General features: G+C 46.7%; 1 protein-coding gene across 50 annotated transcripts in view; it reads right to left on the reverse strand.

Annotated features, from left to right (window-relative positions):
* TRERF1 (transcriptional regulating factor 1) overlaps positions 1-20,415 on the reverse strand; it is a 210,138-nt gene that overhangs the window by 131,988 nt on the left and 57,735 nt on the right. The gene's annotated exons all lie outside the window — the stretch shown is intronic.

Consider the following 20,415-nt stretch of genomic DNA (forward strand, 5'->3'; position numbering starts at 1 on the left):
TTCCCCAGTCTTGCTCGGATTCTTAGCATTCAAAGATTTGTTTAAAACTTTTTTTTTTTTTTAATTTGGGGGACTAAACACAGAGTTGCCAACTTTTTGTTTTGTCAACCAAGGGTACTTTTATAAATATCTACCAATTATGTCACTGCTTCCTGACAGGTCCCTTGCTCATTTGCATACCAGCCACCCTTCTTACCCCAATCCCTGCCCAGGAGGTAAAATGTGATAGTATCTGGCCCCTGCTTGCAGTCTCCCTCCCCTTCACTCCCCCTCACTCCTCACCAAGATCCATGTGATAAATCCAAACAAAACTCAGGCCTCAAAAATTCAGCATCTCCTCCTTTCCCTAACTCTATGATATCAATTTCTGAAAGCCCCTTCACTAACTGCAGACTACTTCCCAGTCCCTTCAAACCCAGCCTTCACCTTCCTGCTGACACGTGACAGCTAATATTTGCACAAGTTGCAACAACCAATATCCCTAGTTTGTTACTTCATGCATACTGTCCCTCTTACATTGTTCCCTAATCAAGGATATACTGGAAACTTTTAAAGAGGACTTTCTCTGAGGAATCGAATTAGGGGTGAGGGGAGGGCAAGGGGAGTTCTCTTTACCCTCTTCAGTTTTAATTTGGGGTAAGCATTTATTGTTTTTTTAATGGGACAGAAATCTCTCTCTCACACACACACACACACACACACACACACACACACACACACACGTTACAAAATATATCTACAAATACCATCTAAATGGTTTGCTTCCACTCTGTAAATATAGAAAAATCACCTGGGAAGTCTCCGTACACCCAAGTTCTAAATGTAAATGATGTCTGGGTGGCAGGATTATGGGTGGCATTAATTTCAGTTCCTTTTCTTCTTTGCTTATCTTTATTATGTTTTTTATTTGTGTAATAAAGGAATAATGAAAGTTTAAAACCTGAACCAAAGCATGATCTGATCTCTGAAACCCACACAGCATTGAGAAGCAAAGGTGCCAGAGCAGGTCCCAGTCTGGTATGCAGAGAATCTCCTTTTTATAAAATGAAAGATGTCTCTCCAGGACTGAGTCTACCATTGCAACTGACCCCAAGCCACACCCAAATCCTGCCGGTCCCCAATAATAGATATAGTAGAGGTGTCTTAGCCTAGCTTCTTCCGGGGCTCATCTGGCCTCCTCAGCTTCATCTCCTCCTTCTCCCTGAATTTCAGCCACATGGATCAGCTGTTCCACCTGAGTGTCTCCTCTGGTTCCCTGCTTCGAAGTTTCTACCTAGGCTGTGTCACTCACCCCTACTGGTTTCCTTCCTGAGTCTCCGGCAAGGCAAACAGCCACACCCACCCCAAGGAACAATCAAAGCCATAACTTATAGATCAGAAGCCCAGAAACTCTTAAGATGGAGTTGTAAACTATGGAATGCTCCACAGTCCCCACTGTTCCCCACTACTAACAAGTCAATGAGGAGGGGTGAGAGAGTCTTCCAGGCAGTAAAACCAGGAGCTCAAAGGCCTAGAGGATGGAGGATGTGTAGTGTGTTCAGAAAAGGAAAGGGCACTGGGGATGTCTAGAATATCTCTTCGCATGTCCAAGACCCAGCAGAGAAAAACCAAAAGAAATTTAACACCAAAATGTACAAGAGCTAGAAAAGAAAGGCCCAACCAAAGGGTTTTCATCCTTCCAACTGCTTGCCTACAATTTACTCTACTCTTCCAGTGTCTAGTTGGATCTTGGCCAACAGGAGTGGGTGGAAAAAATAGGAATAGAGAAAAAAGAAATGAGATTAAGCAACACCATATGGAGGAAAACTGAGGTCCTCTCCGTGCAACATCAAATCTTCCTAAGTGCCTCTGGGTGACTCCTGAGGGGTGTGGGGGACATTGTGCTTAAGCCTCTCCTTAGGTCTGCCCCAAAGATGAAGGACATTTACAATTATTCAAACTTCTGGGACCCTCAAGAGACATTTTTTAAGAACTATGAACCTTCAAAACTGCTGAAACACAGACTGGCCATGCTCTACCCAAAAGCCTCTCTGGCCTGTGTGAGGCTTTTGGGGAAATAGTCATGGAGGCCTATGGATCAACACCACCTCCTCCCTGTTACAAAGAAGCTTTCAACAATTTTGGTTCCTCAAATGTCCACCTCCATTGGGCTTGAATCTTGACTAATGGTACGGCTCATCTGTCCAGGGAGAAATACTGCTCTGCAGAAGTGTCGTACTATTTTAGGTAGGGGTACATGCCTGTCTTCTCTCCCCCAAACACCCAACTAGGCTGTTAGCTCCTACTGAGTTCAGCTCTAGCTTATTTTCTTTCCTTTGAAAAAATCCTCCCTGTTGGCTTTCAATGGGCATTTACTAGCTAAGTAGAAAAGCAACCCTCAGATCCATCAGTTCTTACCATGTGGTCCCTCTCCCAGGGTGACAGCCATCCCTGGGCTCTATGGGTGCTCACTCTAAGGAAGCTCCTTCCACTCTAGGGTGGTAATGGCTTGCTTCCACCTACCCCCCTCCACATCACCCCCCCCCCAAAGCTCTGGTATTAGTCCATGGGCACCAGACCACCACTGTTGTTTCCCTTAACCCTACAGCTGTATAAATAATCCCTTTATTAAAGTCTCTTCGATTCAACCTTTCGAATGAGTTAATAAGAGTTCAAAAAAAAAGGGGCAGCCCCGGTGGCGCAGCGGTTTAGCGGCGCCTGCAGCCCAGGGCATGATCCTGGAGACCGGGATCGAGTCCCACGTCAGGCTCCCTGCATGGAGCCTGCTTCTCCCTCTGCCTGTGTTTCTGCCTCTCTCTCTCTCCCTCTCTCTCTGCATCTCTATGAATAAATAAATAAAATCTTAAAAAAAATTAAAAAAAAAAAGAGTTCAAAAAAAAAAATCCTTTAAGACCTAAGACCTGCACCTGTGAAAACTGGTCTTCTTGGATATTGAGGAGAGATACACACTCGAGAGAGCCGGATCATCCCGAGGGTATGGTGGATAGTTGCTGATCACTGTTTGCTGAAGGAGAGGTGTGGAGTGCAGGACTGGTTGGAGAAGGTCTCACTAAGGAAGTGAGATCTGAGTTGGGTCCTAACAATGGGTTCAACTGGGTCAAGTGGAGAGGAAGTAGGAAGACCATCCCAGGCAGTGGGACCAGTACACATGTGGCACTGGCCACAGGATGAGTAGGGCCCCACTCATCCCGTGGCCTCTCAGGCCTCATTCCTCACTGCAGAGGAATGAGGCCTGAGAGGCACTGAGAGGTCACAAGTATGTGTTCAGAATCAGACAGAACTGGTTAGAGCCCAACTCTGCCTCTTGTTAGCTAAGCCACTAGGCAACCTACTTACTCTCTCAGTCCCACATACTTACCGGTAACATGGTGAAGTTGAGGACAATAATAGTGCCTACCTGCTGGGGTCTCTGTAAAGATTTAAGGAGGATGCACATAAAATGCTTAGGATGCTCAGTGCCTGCCATCAATGACTATTATCTGTTTTTCTTGCTCTAGTAAAAACCACCCAATGCCCATCCTGCCATGATTCTAAGAAGACATGAACACTGGTTAACATGTTCACATGCTGAATGACCTAAGAAATGTGGGAGTCAGCTAAGCATTAGAAGAATACCCAGGCAGCCAGGGGTGGTCATTCTCAACTTCACACACACACACACACACACACACACACACACACACACACATAGTTCTCTGCTCTTATTGGACCACCGATTGCATCAAGGCTCCCTAGGCTTCCACATGGATTTGGATAAAGGGGAAGCATTTATTTCCCTCTTCCTTTTACCTCACCAGTTTGGCAGTAGTTGAATCCGTTCAGGATCATGAAATTACTGGGGGCCCCTTCTCTAGAGCTCCCTCCTCCTGGCCTAGTAGGAGATAATAGCTTCCCACTGTTGTCAGCCCTGGGGTGCCTCTTACCTCTGACTTGCTTAACTCTGACCACACTTTTGTAAATACTCTTCATTAAAGTCTCTCCAGTTAAACCCTTTGCATGTGCCAGCCATCTCAGGCTGTGTCCCTAACCAACAGAGCCAGGGCCGCCATCCATCACCAGATGCACAGGGCTGAAAGTGGAGCCCTGTCTCATGCTCACCTCCCTCCTCCCCACAGAGGCAGAATGTGAATGGCAGTATTCATGATGTACACACCAATGCCTCTTACCCAGGAGCAATCATATGGGAATTTAACATCCCTAGGAATCGGTAAAACCCAAGAGGCTCAGGGAAAAGCAACTCTCCTAGCCTAGGCAGCATATATTCAAAGGTTCTGTTGCTCCTCCACATCCATAATACAGCAGTGGAGCTCCTCTGGATGTGCCCCCCCCCCCAATCTATCACACAATGGAGCTCCAACAAAATGACAAAATCCAGATCAGTGCCTGACACACAGTAGGTACTCAATAAACATGTGTCCATGCAGGTCCTCTGACTAAGGATGGAAGTCTTGATCTAAGAGATCATTCAGGAATGGAGACTAATGGAAGCAGCTACTCCATGTGGCAGCTCCAGAGATGCCCTCTGTTCATCATCTCACATGACAGGATGCTCTGAGATGCCCCCATCTACAGGTAGCAGGGTCAGAAGACGTCAGTCTTTCACACCACAAATACTATTCTCTTGTGTCTTATCAAGTCATTCCTAAGGCTTACAATCTCTTCAGCATCTCTCCCACTATTTTGCTGCTCCCCGCTCCCTCACAGGACCAAATGGAATCCTGATTCAGTGTAGTTCAAAAGCATTTAAGTGATGGGACACCTGTGTGGTTCAGGCGGTTGAGCATCCAACTCTTGATTTCAGCTCAGGTCATGATCTCAGGATCATGAAACCAAGCCCCCGCACTGGGCTCCATGCCCAACAGGGAGTCTGATGGAGATTCTCTCTCTCTCTCTCTCTCTCTCTCTCTCTCTCTGCCCTTCTCCTTGCTTGTGCTCTCTAAAATGAATAAATAAATCTTTAAAGAAATACATATCCGGCAGCCCCGGTGGCTCAGTGGTTTAGCGTCGCCTTTGGCCCAGGGCGTGATCCTGAAATCCCAGGATCAAGTTCCACATCGGGCTCCCTGCATGGAGCCTGCTTCTCCCTCTGCCTGTGTCTCTGCCTCTCTCTCTGTGTGTCTCTCATGAATAAATAAATAAAAATTTTTAAAAAATATCTATTAAGTGCTTACTGTGTACAAGTACCATGTCAGGCACTGAAGATCCAAAGATGATTAAGATAAAGATCTCAGAATCCAAGAGCCACAGAAAATACAAAGAAAGAACACTTAATATTGACCAAAGATGATTCTTAAAGAGCTAAAGCTTGAACTGCACTGGGTCTTGAAAGATGGGGGCTATGACACTGGGGATGGAGGGAAAGGCAGCCAGGTACGTGAGAGGGACACAGGAGGAAGAGCAGCCCTGGGCAAGGATGAGCAGGGCTGAACTGATAGGGACAGAAGCAGAAGAGCCAGGTGAGGAGTTTGTCTCAAATTGGGGCCACCTGATTCAAGAACCAAGCACAGTAACACAGCAGAAATGAGACCTGACTGGAAAGATGTCCCCCAGGGATCCCTGGGTGGCACAGCGGTTTGGCGCCTGCCTTTGGCCCAGGGCGCGATCCTGGAGACCCGGGATCGAATCCCACGTCGGGCTCCCGGTGCATGGAGCCTGCTTCTCCCTCTGCCTATGTCTCTGCCTCTCTCTCTCTCTCTCTCTCTCTCTCTCTCTCTCTCTGTGACTATCATAAAAAAAAAAAAGAAAGAAAGAAAGAAAGATGTCCCCCATATCCAGCAGTCCTCCACGGTCAACTCTCCATGTCCCCTCACCCCACTCTCCACCCCGCCCCCTTCCCAAAGCCAGGAAAACAATAAAGCAAACTGGCCAGGCGAGGGGCAAAGACGCTTGTCCCAAAGGGACGCTTCTCATCTTGCCACTCACCCACTGCCAGCCCGTCCCTGCCTTGGGGTCAGTTGGCTCGGTGGGCTTTGGAAAGGGCACCTGGGCACCTAGCCACCCCTCCCGCTCCACTCCAGAGCCACTGAGCACCCTGACATCTTGAAAACTAACACCCTTCCACACTCACTTGCTCATTCTTAGAATTCTAAAATTAAACGTTCGTTCCTGTTACCTAAAAGCTTTCTCCCTTTATAAGTTAATATGCAAATACTTTGGATGAGGCTAAGTCTTAGCAGCCACATATCCACTTAGCCTGAATGCTTCCAAAAGATCTTTCCTGGAAAACGAGCTTTGTAGGAGGGATGCTCAAGAGATGATCTGTGGCTGGAGGTGAGGCAGGAAGAAGAGGGAAGGGCTCATGGAAGGAAAGAAGGCTGCTCTTGCACTGATCCCACCACACCCACCAAGGGCAGAAGGTAGAGTTCAAGTCCAAGCCTTCAAAAGACCTTTATTTTCACATTAAAAAAAAAAAAAAAACCAATTGAGATATAATTCATGGACTGCAAAATTTTCCTTTAAGCTGCATAGTTCAGTGGTCTTTTAGCATATTCTTAGGGTTGTACAACCATCACCACTAACTTCAGGATTATTTTCATGAACCCCCCCAAAAAAACCCATAGCAGCTAGCATCACTCCCCATCCCTCTCTTCCCCTGGCAACCACTTTCTGTTTCTATGGACTCGCCTATCCTGGACATTTCTTAAAAATGGAACCATACAACATGTGGTCTTTTGTGTCCAGCTTCCTTCACTTAATGTAACATTTGCAGGGTTCATTTGTGTTGTAGCACATACCGGTGCTTTATTCTTGTTTACAGCTCAATCATATTCCACTGTATAGATATACCATATTTTGTTTATCCATCAAAGGACATTTTAAAGAACAAAGCAAATGATGCTTCTGCTGCTTGGGCAATGCAACCATTTCTAACCCATCGTCCCCTGAGCCTCCCACCAGCACCCAAGGATGCTGCCCAAACCCTCCCTCACACGTGGGATTTCCCAAACACAGGGTGGCTCCAGCTGGAAGACCTGAATCTCATAGGCCATGAGAGCAACACCTCAAATTCCTTCTGAGAAAACTTGTCAATACCCTTCAAATGTGTTTTATAAATCTCTATGGTCCTGGTACTGTAGGATGGAAGAACAGAGCTGGCTGCAAGGGCAGGGCACCCGTGTAAGTTTACAAGGCCCCACATTTGGTTTAATATGCTACGGTTGCCATCTTGAAAGTCTTGAGCTTTATTTTTATTTCTATTTTTTAAAAATATTTTATTTATTTATTCATGAGAATACAGAGGGGAGAGAGAGGCAGAGACACAGGCAGAAGGAGAAGCAGGCTCCATGCAGGGAGCCTGATGCGGGACTTGATCCCGGGACTCGAGGATCACGCCCTGGGCCGAAGGCAGGCACTAAACCGCTGAGCCACCCAGGGATCCCCAGTCTTGAGCTTTAAACAAGGGGCCCTCGCACTTTCATTTTGCTCTGGGCCCAGCAAAGTAGATAACTGGTCCTGGGCAAGAGGCTGGGGTCTGGAAGGTAGTTGGAACTTGACAGTCCCCCAAAGAGACCGATGTATGACAGCAGCTCACTGAGTTAGATTGAGGGGGTTGGGGAGGAAGATGGCAGATAAATGGGGAAGAGGTGCCAGGTCTACACGGGTGCTGAGAACCGAGCATCCAAACTGCCCAAGAACAAGTCTTCCTCCCCTGATGGCTGAGCAGTTGGCTGATAAAGCCTACCCCGGAACAGCCGGACTAGTTGAAAGTAAACGTGGTAAGTCAACGCCATACAGACTCAGACTGTAAAGCCGGGGGACTCAAAATGAAACTTGTTTGATCTTGTCATTGCTTACAGGTTAAGACCAAGAAGAAAGAAAGAAAAAAACCCCACACTTACTACAGTAACTGGCACTGAAAACACTTTTTAACAATTACTTCTTTTTTTTTTTTTTAACTGTCGCCTCTGTTTCCAACTTTATCAAGGAAGTCATGGTTTTACTGAAAACCTGGTATTTGATCCAAAGAGTGTCAGAGTACTGATGTCAGTATGGAGGGGACGATGTCAGTATGGAGGGGAACAGCCCATCTGCATGGCTCCCCAGGAGACCTGACCCCCAAGTTCAGCCCAACTCTTTTATTTTATAGATTAGGAAGCTAAGCTGTGAGAGGGGAAGTGACTAGCCAAGGCCACCCACTAAGAGGCAGGACCAGAACCCAGAAGCTTTCAGCTTCCCCTTCCAACCTCCCAGCTTCATGAGTCCAACCCAAATTCATATATTGGGTGTAGGCATCCCCACCCCCAATTTGCTCCTGGATCCCCAACACAAATCTTTGCATACTCGTCTCTGTCCTTGCAAAAAGGGAGTCTGATCATGCAGATAATTTTAAGACTTAAAAACCCCAAGTGAGAAGATGCAGCTTCTTTCTACCAGCACAATCTCTGTTCCATCATTTAACAAAAGATAGGAAGAGCTCCAGTGAAGGACTTGGAGCTTTTCCATGTCCAGGGCATTTATAAATGCACTGTTTTCTTGGAAGGGTGAAGTTTAACCTAGTTTTTTCTAGTTAGAGGGAAAAGGATAATGCAAGGTGGATGGACTGAGGGGCAGACAGGAAATGCTGTCCCCAGGACACGGTCCAGATGGACACCAGGAAGTGATGGGATCTCTGCCACCCAACAAGTTTTGTTCTTTTTTTTTTGTTTTGTCCTAACTAAATCAAACCATTCTTAACACCAAGTGATTTCCTTTTGTGTTTTATATTCCCTTCCTCCCTCCTTTCCTTCTTTGAACAAACAGATATTAAGCACTTACTATGTGTCAAGAAGTATTCTGGTTGTTGGGCATATAGCAGTGAAGAAAACTGACCATGTTTTGGTATTTACATTCTAACGGGAGGAAACAGGAGGAGTTAAGAAATAAATGAATACATACCATTTAAGATGGTGACAAATGCACTGGAGAAAAGTAAAGCAGGTTAAGAGGACTAGAGAATGGTAGGGAAAGGAGGGCATTTTATTTAGGATGGTCAGGGAAGGGCTCTCTGAGGTGAAGAAGTGAGCCATACAGATATCTAAGGAAGATATTCTAAGTGAAAGGATCAGCAAGTGCAAAGGCCCTGAGGTGGAAATGTCCTGGTATGTTCAAGGAACAACCAGAAGGCTAGTGTGGCATGTATGAGAAGCAAAGTGGCAGAGAGGCAGGTGGGTGGGAGCCAGATCAGGCCAGCTTGATGTCGCAGAAATACCTTTGGTCTTACTCCAAGTGGGATGGGAGTAAGCAGGCTCTGAGCAGGGGTAATAACTGACCTGGCATAGGCTTTACCAGGACCTCCCTAGTTGCTATGGTTACCAGGCCTCTTCTCCAGATTCAGGAGTGAGGCTGAAAGCCCAGCACAACCTCTAAAAAAAAACACTTCTCGTTTCTGGGCCTCCACATTCTCCTTTGTGAAATGGGAAGGTAAAACTAGATGATTTCTAATACTGTCCTTTCTACTCTATTATTTTCCAACCTTAAAACAGATCGTCCAAAAGGTTCCAAAGTTTCACCGTGATTCAAGAGAAGGCAAGGGACCACAACCAAGTTTTGGAAGCCCCCAGTCATTCGGTACTGCCCGCCCTGCCCCAAGCCAAATTCTCACCCAGCAAAAAGCACAGCTCTCTAGGGAGAAAGGTCCAGCCCAGGAAGCAGCCACGTCAGCAACGGCCTCTAAAGATTACAAAGGGTGACCACTAAAGATAGCGCAGCCTCCACATATTTCGGGGTGGGGCTGGGCAGGCAGAGGCCAGTAAAAGTGGCTGCTACAGCCCAAGCAAAGGGTGTTGCTGACTCTGCCTCTGCTCGGGCTGCCACGGTCTCTATCTCCCCCACTTCTATTGTGGACGGAAAAAGAAGGCTATGGGGTTAAGAACTGCTCCATCTTGTCCATATCTTTGAGGGTCTGTCTGCGTCACACATTATCAAACCGGGTCGGAAAGCAAGACTTAGGTCTCCTCCATCAGGCTAGATAAGCAGGGTTTGTCTCTCCCCCATGAAACTAGGAGCTCCCCAAGAATATGAACTATCTCACCATCAGACTGAATTCACCCTATGCCTCCTCCATTAGACTGGGGACTCCATGAGGAGTCGGGACTATATTTCCCCCAAGAGACTGGGAGCACCTGATGTCAGGGGCTGGACCACCTCCACTGGACTGGAAGCTCTCTGGGGACATGGTTTATGTGCCTCTCTACCTCTGCCAACCCACTGCATCTCGTAAGTCTTCTGTATGTTTGAGAGTTCTTCAAAGAAGGTGCTGATTGAAGCATTCAGATCGAACCACCCACCCAGACACAAACACTAAATGATCCATGAAAACTATCTGAATATGAACCTTCCAAGGGAATGAAAGCAAAATGAGAACTTGGCTTTGCCCAACAACATTTCGGTAGACTGTTTATAGGTTTGGGCCAAAGACTGTCCCCATTTTATAAATAACCCTTTCTGGTGACTGTGGCTGAGGCCAAGCTGAAATGTACCTTGAGGACTAAGAGTAGCAAGCCCACTAGCCCAGGCCTGACCAAGCAGAGTGCTTTGTGGGAGGGAAGCCCATGGCCCAGACACAACCATCCTCTCAGCTTCCAACTTGGGCTTTTCTGAGGCAGTCACACCAGATGATATAGCAGGAGATAGGAAAGTCGCTATGGGAACTGGAATCAGAAGACTGAAATGAGGGGCACCTGGGTGGCTCAGCGTCTGCCTTTGGCTCAGGTCATGATCCTGGGGTCCTGGGATCAAGTCCCGCATGGGGCTCCCCACAGGGAGCCTGCTTCCCCCTCTGCCGGTGCCTCTGCCTCTCTCTGTGTGTCTCTCATGAATAAATAAATAAAATCTTTTTGAAAAAAGAGAGAGAGTGAAATGAGGAGACCTATCTCAAAAAGGCAGGCCAATTCTCCCTCGATGGAGGAGGTTGGGGGTGGGAGGACGGAGATGAGGCCAGAGTACAGGGCTGGCTCAGTAAAGCTCTTGGTGCCTCCTGGGAGAAGCAGAGCCCTCCCCTGAGACGGGGAGGGGCACTGTGTGTTCATGTGGACTCAGGGAAGCCACCAAAGGCAACCCTGGAACCAAGCATGCTCTCTCATCTTAGCAAAGGGTTTCCACAGAACCGCAGGGGAGGGGTAAGAAGGTTGGAACTTCCAAGGGCTGAGACCAATAATCACAATCACAATAACACGAATGGCAAACACTAACAGGTACTGTGCTGAGTACTTTCCATTTACTAATTTGGTTCATCTTCATAGTAATGTTAATACTGATGCTCCCCTTTCACAGAAGAGGCAACCAAGGCCCATCCGAAGTTGTGCACAGGTGAGGAATAAAGATTACAACTGGGCAGTTGGTCTCCCAGACATGTGCTTTTAGCCACCTCCCTCTCAGAAACAATGAGGAAAATCCTAGGGTATTTCTGCTGGTTCCTCTGAACTGCTGGGATTGAAGGCGACCAGCAACAGGCATCCTGAGGGCTGGGAGACTCAAGACAGAACCTGGCAGGGTTCCAGGGCCACCCTCCCACTGTGCCCAGAGCCCGGATATCTGATAATGCCATCACACTGGCATCGAGGCCCCGCTCTTTTCAGGGGGTCTTGGGCTTAAAATATCAGCCCTCCCACCCCCCACTTTTTATGTGCTGGTATGCATAATAGAACATGAATGATGGCAGTAAGGAGGGACAGCGCTAGTGACAGGCCCCTGCTCCCACTGGAATCCTACAGGGTGTCCCCAAAACTCAGAAACCATAGGATTGACTTATTTTTACATAGTTCACTAACTGGCATTTTCAAATAAAATTCTCAATGTTTTTCTTCAGCCTCCACACCCTTTCAGGTGAAGTTCATCTAAAGGTGACACTACAGAAGGCCCAAAATGTCTCAGAACTGAAGCAAAAAGTGCACCTGTTGTATATATATATTTTTTTCAGATTTACCACTGGACCCCATTGTTTTACAAGGGTTTTTCATGTATTGACATTATTGGCATTTTGGGCTGAAAATTTTTTCCTGCAGGGGCCGTCCTGTGCATTGCAAAATGTCTAGCAGCATCCCCGGCCTCCACCCACTCGAGTCTCCTCCCCTCCACCCCCGCATCCCCAAATACAACAACCAAAAATGTCTCTAGATGCTGCCCTGAGATAGGGGCAGGAGGGTGGTGCAGAAATCACTCTTGGTTGAGAAACACTGCTTTATGTTTAGAGAGACCTCATCTGGAAAGGCGGAAAATCATATTAAGCATAGTACTGAGGGCACCTGGGTGGCTCAGTGGTTGAGCGTCTGCCTTTGGCTCAGGTTATGATCCTACAATCCTGGGATAGAGTCCCGCATCATGCTCTCTGCAGGGAGCCTGATTCTCCCTCTGCCTGTGTCTCTGCCTCTCTCGCCTCTCTCTCTCTCTCTCTCTCTCTCTGTATGTCTCTCATGAATAAGTAAATTTTTTTTTTAAAGCACAGTACTGAAAATGTGATGGACATACTATTTAAACTTAAGTATCCTATTTTCCCTGACTTCTCAGGTATCGTATTTGAAAATTTTCAGTGCAGTTGCCATGGCTCTCTCCTGTGAATCTGCCTCAAGGCATAGAAATACTCAGTGCCCCAAGTCCCTGTATTCCACTGCCCCCGCTTTCAACCCAGGGCTTCCCCAGTCTCATTCATGTCCAACTCCAAAACCAATCCATCCTCACATGTCCAACACACGGGTAGCCGCTTGCTATCTGCCTGAGTCAGACCGCTGCCAGCCTTAAAGGGGCGCTGTGGGGATGACACCAGAAATCACTAGGCTCAGAGACTCCACCAACCACAGAGGCAGCAGTGGCCACATCCAAGAAAATGGGCCCATTTTCATCACTAGCTTAATCCATCCATCCCACTTCCCAAAGCCTCATTTAAGTGCATGCGTGGTCGGCCTCAGCCCCCACGAGTGAGCTCCGCCAAGTACAGAAATGGGTCAAACAGATACCGAATCTAAAAGATGATGAAAGATCGACAACCTGATAGAAAAATGGGCAACAGATTATGAATTGAAAGAAAACACAAATGGATCTTAAACTAGTGAAAAATGTTCGACCACACTCATAAAAGAAATGCAAATTAAAACTGAGATACCAATTTTCATCTATCAGATTGGCAAAGATCAAAAACTTTGATAACTCACTGTGTTGGGGAGGATGTCTCATTCATTGAGGGTGTTGGTGTAAATCGCTACCAACTCCTTGAAAGGATACTTGCAATGTCTACCAATATCACAGACATATACATGTTTTACCAGCAACTCCGCTTCTAAGAATTTCTTCTGCAGACAATACTCCTACATATGCAAAATGGTGTGTATACAAGGATACTACAGCAGTATGATTTGAAATGACAAAAGCCTCAATATCCACTGCTGGGGAATTGCCTTAACACATTGTGGCTCATCTATAAAATGGAATGCTATGCACTTGGAAAACATAATAAAGGCATTCTCAATGTCACAATATGGACTAATTTTCAATGCATGCTGGTAGGAAAACAGGTAAGGCACAGAATGGCATGGAGAGTATGCTAGCAGTTATTGAAAAATACTATGTGTTCATATATACATACATGAAAAAGATAAGCTTTGAGAAAGATAACCAAAAAGCTAGTAACAGTGGTTATCTCTAGAGAAGGGAACTGGGAGACACTGGGCAGAAGGGGAAGAGTTGCTACACCACCTTAGTCTGTCACTTCCAACTTCTATGCCGTGTGCACATAATAATAAATAAACAAACAAATAAATAGGAAAGGACTTTAACTGCTCTATCTCTACCATCCTTATGCATGTATGCATGCAACAGATATTTTAAAGGTCAGCTTCAATTATAAATTCTCTATTCCTCAAAGTATCCATGCTTGTCAGTTCAAATGTCACAGGTAGTTCTGATGCAAAGGGAGGATGATCTCCACATTCAGAACACGCAAAAAATTCACCAGCCTCTCTCTTCAATTTGGTTTTGAAAAGCTTTCCTCCTCAAAACTACGTTCCATAGCTGAAAAATGTACAGTCATTGATACTGGAACCACCACCACACCCCCACCCCGAAGTCCCTCATGTGGGCAAGTAGAATCTTTTAGAAGATGCATGGTATGATCAACTTTGAGGAATGTGGGGGTACCCACACTTTGAATAGTGCCTCAAAGCAGTATCAGCTGGGACCGTGCATCACAAAGTGACCTGGACCCCTATAACCTACTGGGAGTGACAGGAACCCCCAACAGCCACCTGAATCCTTCCGAAGCTCTGCCCGCAGCATCATTTTAATGGCACGTTACTCAAAGGTGCCAGAGCCATCACTTTTAAACCTACCCCACTACCATTGCCACTTCATCATAAAATAACCCTTATATATATTTTAAGCTGTAAATCAGCATTTGTCAAGTTCTAAATTGGGCTACAGCAATATTTATTCATCAAAGGATAAATCTGCTCTGCACAGCCATAAAACTGCCTAATAATTTAATATGCTATCATTCTTACCTGAAACTTGTCAAAAAGTGGCCTGAAAGAGGCACACGCTTTACAGCTGACTGGCAGTAGGTCTATAGTTTATTAAGTAGTTCGTGTTTTTAATTCTCTATAGGAGGGGGAAATGGCACCCAGGACACATCCTGTATAAAAGGGCAATTTGGAGATTCATTAACCTCTCTGGGGGAAAAGCAGGTTCCCCAAAGAGAACCAAGACTTAAGACAGGTGGTAAGATAGAAAAGCTAAAGAATTCAACTTATGGCATTTTGTACGGGTGGGGGCAAAATGCAGTAAATTAGAGAATTCATGTTGGTGGGCAGGGCCATAGCACAACAAGGTAAGATGGGAGACTTTTAGAAGGGTGGAAAAAAGACACTAAGCTGCAAAAGTAGTCCAGCTGGGCCAGGATGCCAATTCCTGGACCCTTTCGGATCTTTGAAGCAGTAAGCTTTCTGGACCTGGAGGTTCCACTTCATTAGAAGTATGTACTTCCCACCGCACAGCACCAAGACATTGCTGTCTCGGGATGAATTGACAACAACCAAGCCCTGAGATCAACGGTTCTGAACCTTAGCACTACTGACACCCTGAACTGATAATTCTTTTTTGTGGAGTTGTTCTACACATTTCAGGATGTTGAACAGCTATCCCAGGCCTGTACCCACTAGTTGCCAGGAACTCCCCCTGCCCCTAAACAATTGTGACAACCAAAAATGTCTCCAGATGTTGTCAAATGTCCCCTGGAGGCAAAATCCACCCCCCTTCCTCCCCCAGTAGAGAACCAACATCCTAGATAAATTAAGTCTAACTTGACCAAGGTGGGATGATGGGCAATAAATCCACTCCACTCCAACAAATGTACTGTTTCCCTTATGCTGCTTTTTTTTCTGAAGTTTCAAAAATACAAATTTAAGCAAATGAAGAAATTAGAACATCAAGGCTGAGTTGGCACACTGCTAACTCTCTTTCACTAGTGACGTCCAAGCCTGCCTACGGGCCTGGAGTACCCAGCCAGACTTTGTTTCCCTTTCTCTTTTGTCTACACTTCAACCTCCTCGCCCCACCACACACACACACACACACACACACACACACATATCTCCCACCCACAAGCTCTACCTTTTACTACCAACTTACCCCCCCGCTCCGCCCCACTTCCTTTACGTTTTTCCACAACCTTGCGGTTTACTCTGGCACAAGTACATGTTTCAGGCTGGCATTCACTGGTGGTTAATGACAAGGTGGGTTTCTAAGCCGCAAACACTATTAATTTCAAACTGTTTGAATCTACTCTCCTTGTTCATGGGCAAACCAGGGAGGCAATCCTGAACTGAACTCCAAACAGAAGTTACACAATAATCAAAGATAAGAGCGCCACTTTCCAATGAAGAAGAAGAAGAAGAAGAAGAAGAAGAAGAAGAAGAAGAAGAAGAAGAAGAAAAGGCCAAGTTCAGGACACCTGGGTGGCTCAGTGGTCGAGCATCTGCCTTGAGCTCAGGGAGTGATCCCAGAATCCCAGGATCAAGTTTTGCATTGGGCTCCCCACAGGGCGGCTGCTTCTTCCTCTGCCTATGTCTCTGCCTCTCTCTGTCTCTCATGAATAAATAATTAAAATCTTAAAAAAAAAAAAGGCCAATTTCATATATGTTCATGTTCCAGGCCACATTTCCCACAAGAATTTTACGATCAACAGAGCAGGAGACTGTATTTAACCCACCAGATTCCACCTAGGGAGCTGGCTAGCTCTTGGACACTAAAACCCTCCTGGGAGACAACAGAACCTGGACTGAACTCAAATAAACGTTGTTAAAAGGTTCAGCTTTGATTTCATTGTGGAGTCAAAAAAAAAAAAAAGCTGACTATATTAAGGCAGTGCTGGAACAGGACGGGAAAATTTCAATGAAGCTGGACCGGAGGTTTTGAATAATTTCTCTTGTATTTAGACTTGCCCATGAGGCAGTTAGACTAGGCCCAACCCCCACTGGCAGAAGAACAAGAGAGGTGAGTTGAGCCCTCGGCTCGGGGCTGGGTGGCCTCACACCAGGACTGTACCATGGCCATGGACTACTGTCAGGTGGTCAGCTCTCAGCCATGCAAATCAATCTCTATGCATGTTTGATTCAAAAACGACTGAAAACCAGCCTGCCATGAGATTTGCCTGAAAGCTCTACCTCCTTTCCACACGTTTCATCCACTCGGACATTACCAACACACCTTAGCATACCTCTAAACAGCTTGGTGGAATCACCAAGAGTAAAGAGACACCTAAGGCTTGGGTTTGGGCTCTTCCTAAGACCTAAGGTGGGTCTCTAGTAGCAAGTTGATTAGAACTCCCCAAATTAGCCAACGAATGCCAAATTTCCACTGAAGGTGAGCCTGTTTGGGTTTTTAACAACTGTTTCAGTCCCATGTCCTATTCATCCCATCTGTTACCTACAGGTTCGCTAAATTAGCTGACTGTCCATTTTGCTTATGCCCTCCATGCCTCTACTTCAACAGAGATTTAAAACAAAACAGAATTGAAGCCACAAGGAGGTAGGAAGGTGCCCATGTCTCACTGGTTGCAGAGAGCCCCTGAGTATAAGCTCTCCATCAAGACTTGGACTCAGACTCTCAGAGCAGACTTTACATACATTCCAACCATGGCAAAGCCAAAATGCCACATACATAAAATAGAATTGGGGAGAGAGGTAGTTTAAAAAAAGAAGAAACAGAAAACTTGGAGGCACCTGAGTGGCTCCCCAAGTCTTCTGTTTGGTTAGTTGGTTAAGGATCTGCCTTCGGGGGGACACCTGGGTGGCTCAGCGGTTTAGCACCTGCCTTCGGCCCAGGGCATGATCATGGAGTCCCAGGATCGAGTCCCATGTCGGACTCCCTGCATGGAGCCTGCTTCTCCCTCTGCCTGCGTCTCTGCCTCTCTCTCTCTCTCTCTGTGTGTGTGTGTCTCTCGTGAATAAATAAATAAAATCTTTTAAAAAATAAAAAAGGATCTGCCTTTGGCTCAGGTCATGATCTCGGGGTCCTGGGATGGAGATCAGAATCAGGCTCCCTGCTCAGTGGGGAGTCTGCTTCTCCTTCTCCCTCTTCCCCTCCCCTTGCTTGTGCCCTCTCTCTCTCTCTCAAATAAATAAAATAGAAAGAAAGAAAGAAAGAAAGAAAGAAAGAAAGAAAGAAAGAAAGAAAGAAAAAAAGGAGGGAGATCTTAACTTTTCTTTGAACTAGCTTGTGCTCCAATATGTTTCCAGGGGAATAGGGCCAACATCAATCTGCAGAGCCTCGGTGGGTGGTGAGCACACCTGTGTAGCAATGGCAAGGATGCCTATCTACCAGCAAGGCTGATGGAGTCATGGTCAGGGCGTGCCCTGGAGCAGGGAGCTTCCACCAGAGAACCCATGCCACCGATCATATCCCTACCCCAGCCATGTCAGAAATTCAATACCAGGAAACAAAGAAGGCAACGCAGGAGATGCGAGTTGTGACACAAATGAACTAAAGGACAGGACACCTGCTCCATTATTTCAGGTCACTGAGCTTACTGCTCCAGGTTTCCATGGCCCATCCGTACAAAGGAATTCCCTCAGCATTAAATCAGATCATATCTGGGGATCCCTGGGTGGCGCAGCGGTTTGGCGCCTGCCTTTGGCCCAGGGCGCAATCCTGGAGACCCGGGATCGAATCCCATGTCGGGCTCCCGGTGCATGGAGCCTGCTTCTCTCTCTGGCTCTGTCTCTCCTTCTATCTCTCAAGAATAAATAAATAAAATCTTTAAAAAAAAATCAGATCATATCTATGACCCAGCACCAGGCTTCTGGATCCAAAGAATACACCCAGGAAGTGCTGGCTTACCATTCCTATACTCATTATTATGTTATTAATATTATCCAGCCACCAACAATCGAGGGCTTCTATCTTCCCTTCCAACTTTGTGAGCCTGGTGGAAGGGTAAATTGTGGAAATGCAGGCGGAGAAGCTTCTACAAACACATGGCTCTTACTGCTCACACTGCTATTGTTGCTTCAAATCCCCCCAAACTCGAAGCCCCAACGTAGCTAATCCAACCTGAGCCAACTGAGCTCCAATATCCAAACAGCGAACACCTATCAGCAGCTTCAATCCTCGGACCATATCTGCTCCTCAAATGAAAAGCTGTTTGGCCTAAACAAACAATCCTTCTCTCCATCTGGCCAGCCAGTGATCTGTCCCCGTGTGTGTGTGTATGTGTGTGTGTATGTGTGTGTGGAGTGTGTGTGTGTGTCTGTGTGTGTGTGTGTGTGTGTGTGTGTAGTAGTGTGCCCTGCCCAGTGGCAGGCTTGACTGGGTCTTTTCAGAGTCCACACCAGTGGGACCTCACCATACTGGAAACGAATGGTTAAATTTGTGCTCTCTCCCTTTTAAGTCACTAGTTGGAAATGAGAAACTGAGGTAGAAGCAGACAAAGAAAAACTGTAGGAGCAGAATTCCACATCCCCCACCATCTTTAATCAAGTACAAGACCTAAAGGAAGTCCTCCAAAGGAAGGTCTTAAAGAGGAGCAATTGAAATAACTTTCCCCAGCCCTCAGTAGAGAGATGGAGAGAGAGGATCAAAGAGTCTCCAGAACCCTGACTGACACGAATTTGCCTAAGTCTGGCCAAGCGAGGGAGGAGAGCAGTTTGCTTCTTCCTTACACTTTCCGGTTTTCCATGGGCCACACGCTCTCTCCATAGGTCTCTACAGAGGCTAAACCCTTTAAAATAAATGAGCTTCTACCTCAACAATCTGACAGAACTAGATGATTTTAAAGAAAGAGAGAGAAAAGGAGAGAAAAAAAAAAAGGTCAACAATGTTCTGAGTACACAGCACAGGCTTTGTTCTGCTGCTCACTTCCCCACTTCCTGTTGCCTCCTCACCTCATCACTTTTTAGTTTTGAAGCGTTTGTATTTGCTGTGGTGTCACTGCGCCGTTTCAGTGAGAAGCCATCGGAGGGACCAGGATGAGGGCTCTACCATTCTGACACACACGAAGTCACCAGGGCCCCGACCCCATAGGAAAGTACACCCCGAATCTCACTCCCCTCCTGTCAACAGTGGGCGTGCTAGGAAAACACTTGTGGGCGAGCTGTACTCTGTGGGGAAGGTCCTGTGTGGGCCACGGCCACCTAACCACGAGCGAAGACCAGGTGGCTTAGAACTGGGAACCAAGGCGGAAAATACTCCGTACCCACAGACCAAGAGACACCCTCGAGGAGGCACATTCCAAACCTTAAGTCCTTCCCCCAACCCTGCACTCCACGTGGCACTTGAGAAAGGAACTGAGAAGACTGCAATGCTTTGTGAGTGAGACCTGGTCTAACCTCCCGAGAGTAAAGGTCAGAGCAAAAAGAGACATCAAGGCAGTTCGACCAACCCCTCCTAATACAGAGGAGGAAGCCGACACCGAGACCCCAATGGCACAGTTAATTTATTAATAGCAGAGCGGGTACTGGATCCTGGTCTCGGTCTCCCAGGGCAGGGTTTTTCAAGGTTTTGTCAACTGAACATGGGAGAGATGTTAGCTCAGTCACAGCGGGCATGGGCTGATCCACACAACATGTGAGGGCCAGGGAGGGCGACTCTAGGACACTTTTGTCTGTTACACACCAGAAGGCCCATCTTCTAGAAGGATATTTTGCAGGGTAGAGCATGGCTGGTCTTCATAACGCATTTGGACTCCTGAGTGCCTGGTGTTCAGGGCTATCCTTTAAGGGGGTCCCCAAACTCGTGTACTGCATCCATCTGCCATTGTTTCCCAGGCAGGAATAAAGAAAGTAAAATAAAATCTGGGAGAAGGATGATGTTACATAAGGTACAGGACCAGGCATGGAAAACTGGGCTCCATCCTTTGGGGAACTTGGTCTCACTGAGTGGCCTTGGGGGGAGCCATCCCGTCCTCAATGCCTTCCTATGTCCGTGGGTACCGTGAGAATGGTGACCTCCAAG

This window comes from Vulpes vulpes, chromosome 1, assembly GCF_048418805.1.
Source record: "Vulpes vulpes isolate BD-2025 chromosome 1, VulVul3, whole genome shotgun sequence".
Classification (NCBI taxonomy): domain Eukaryota; kingdom Metazoa; phylum Chordata; class Mammalia; order Carnivora; family Canidae; genus Vulpes; species Vulpes vulpes.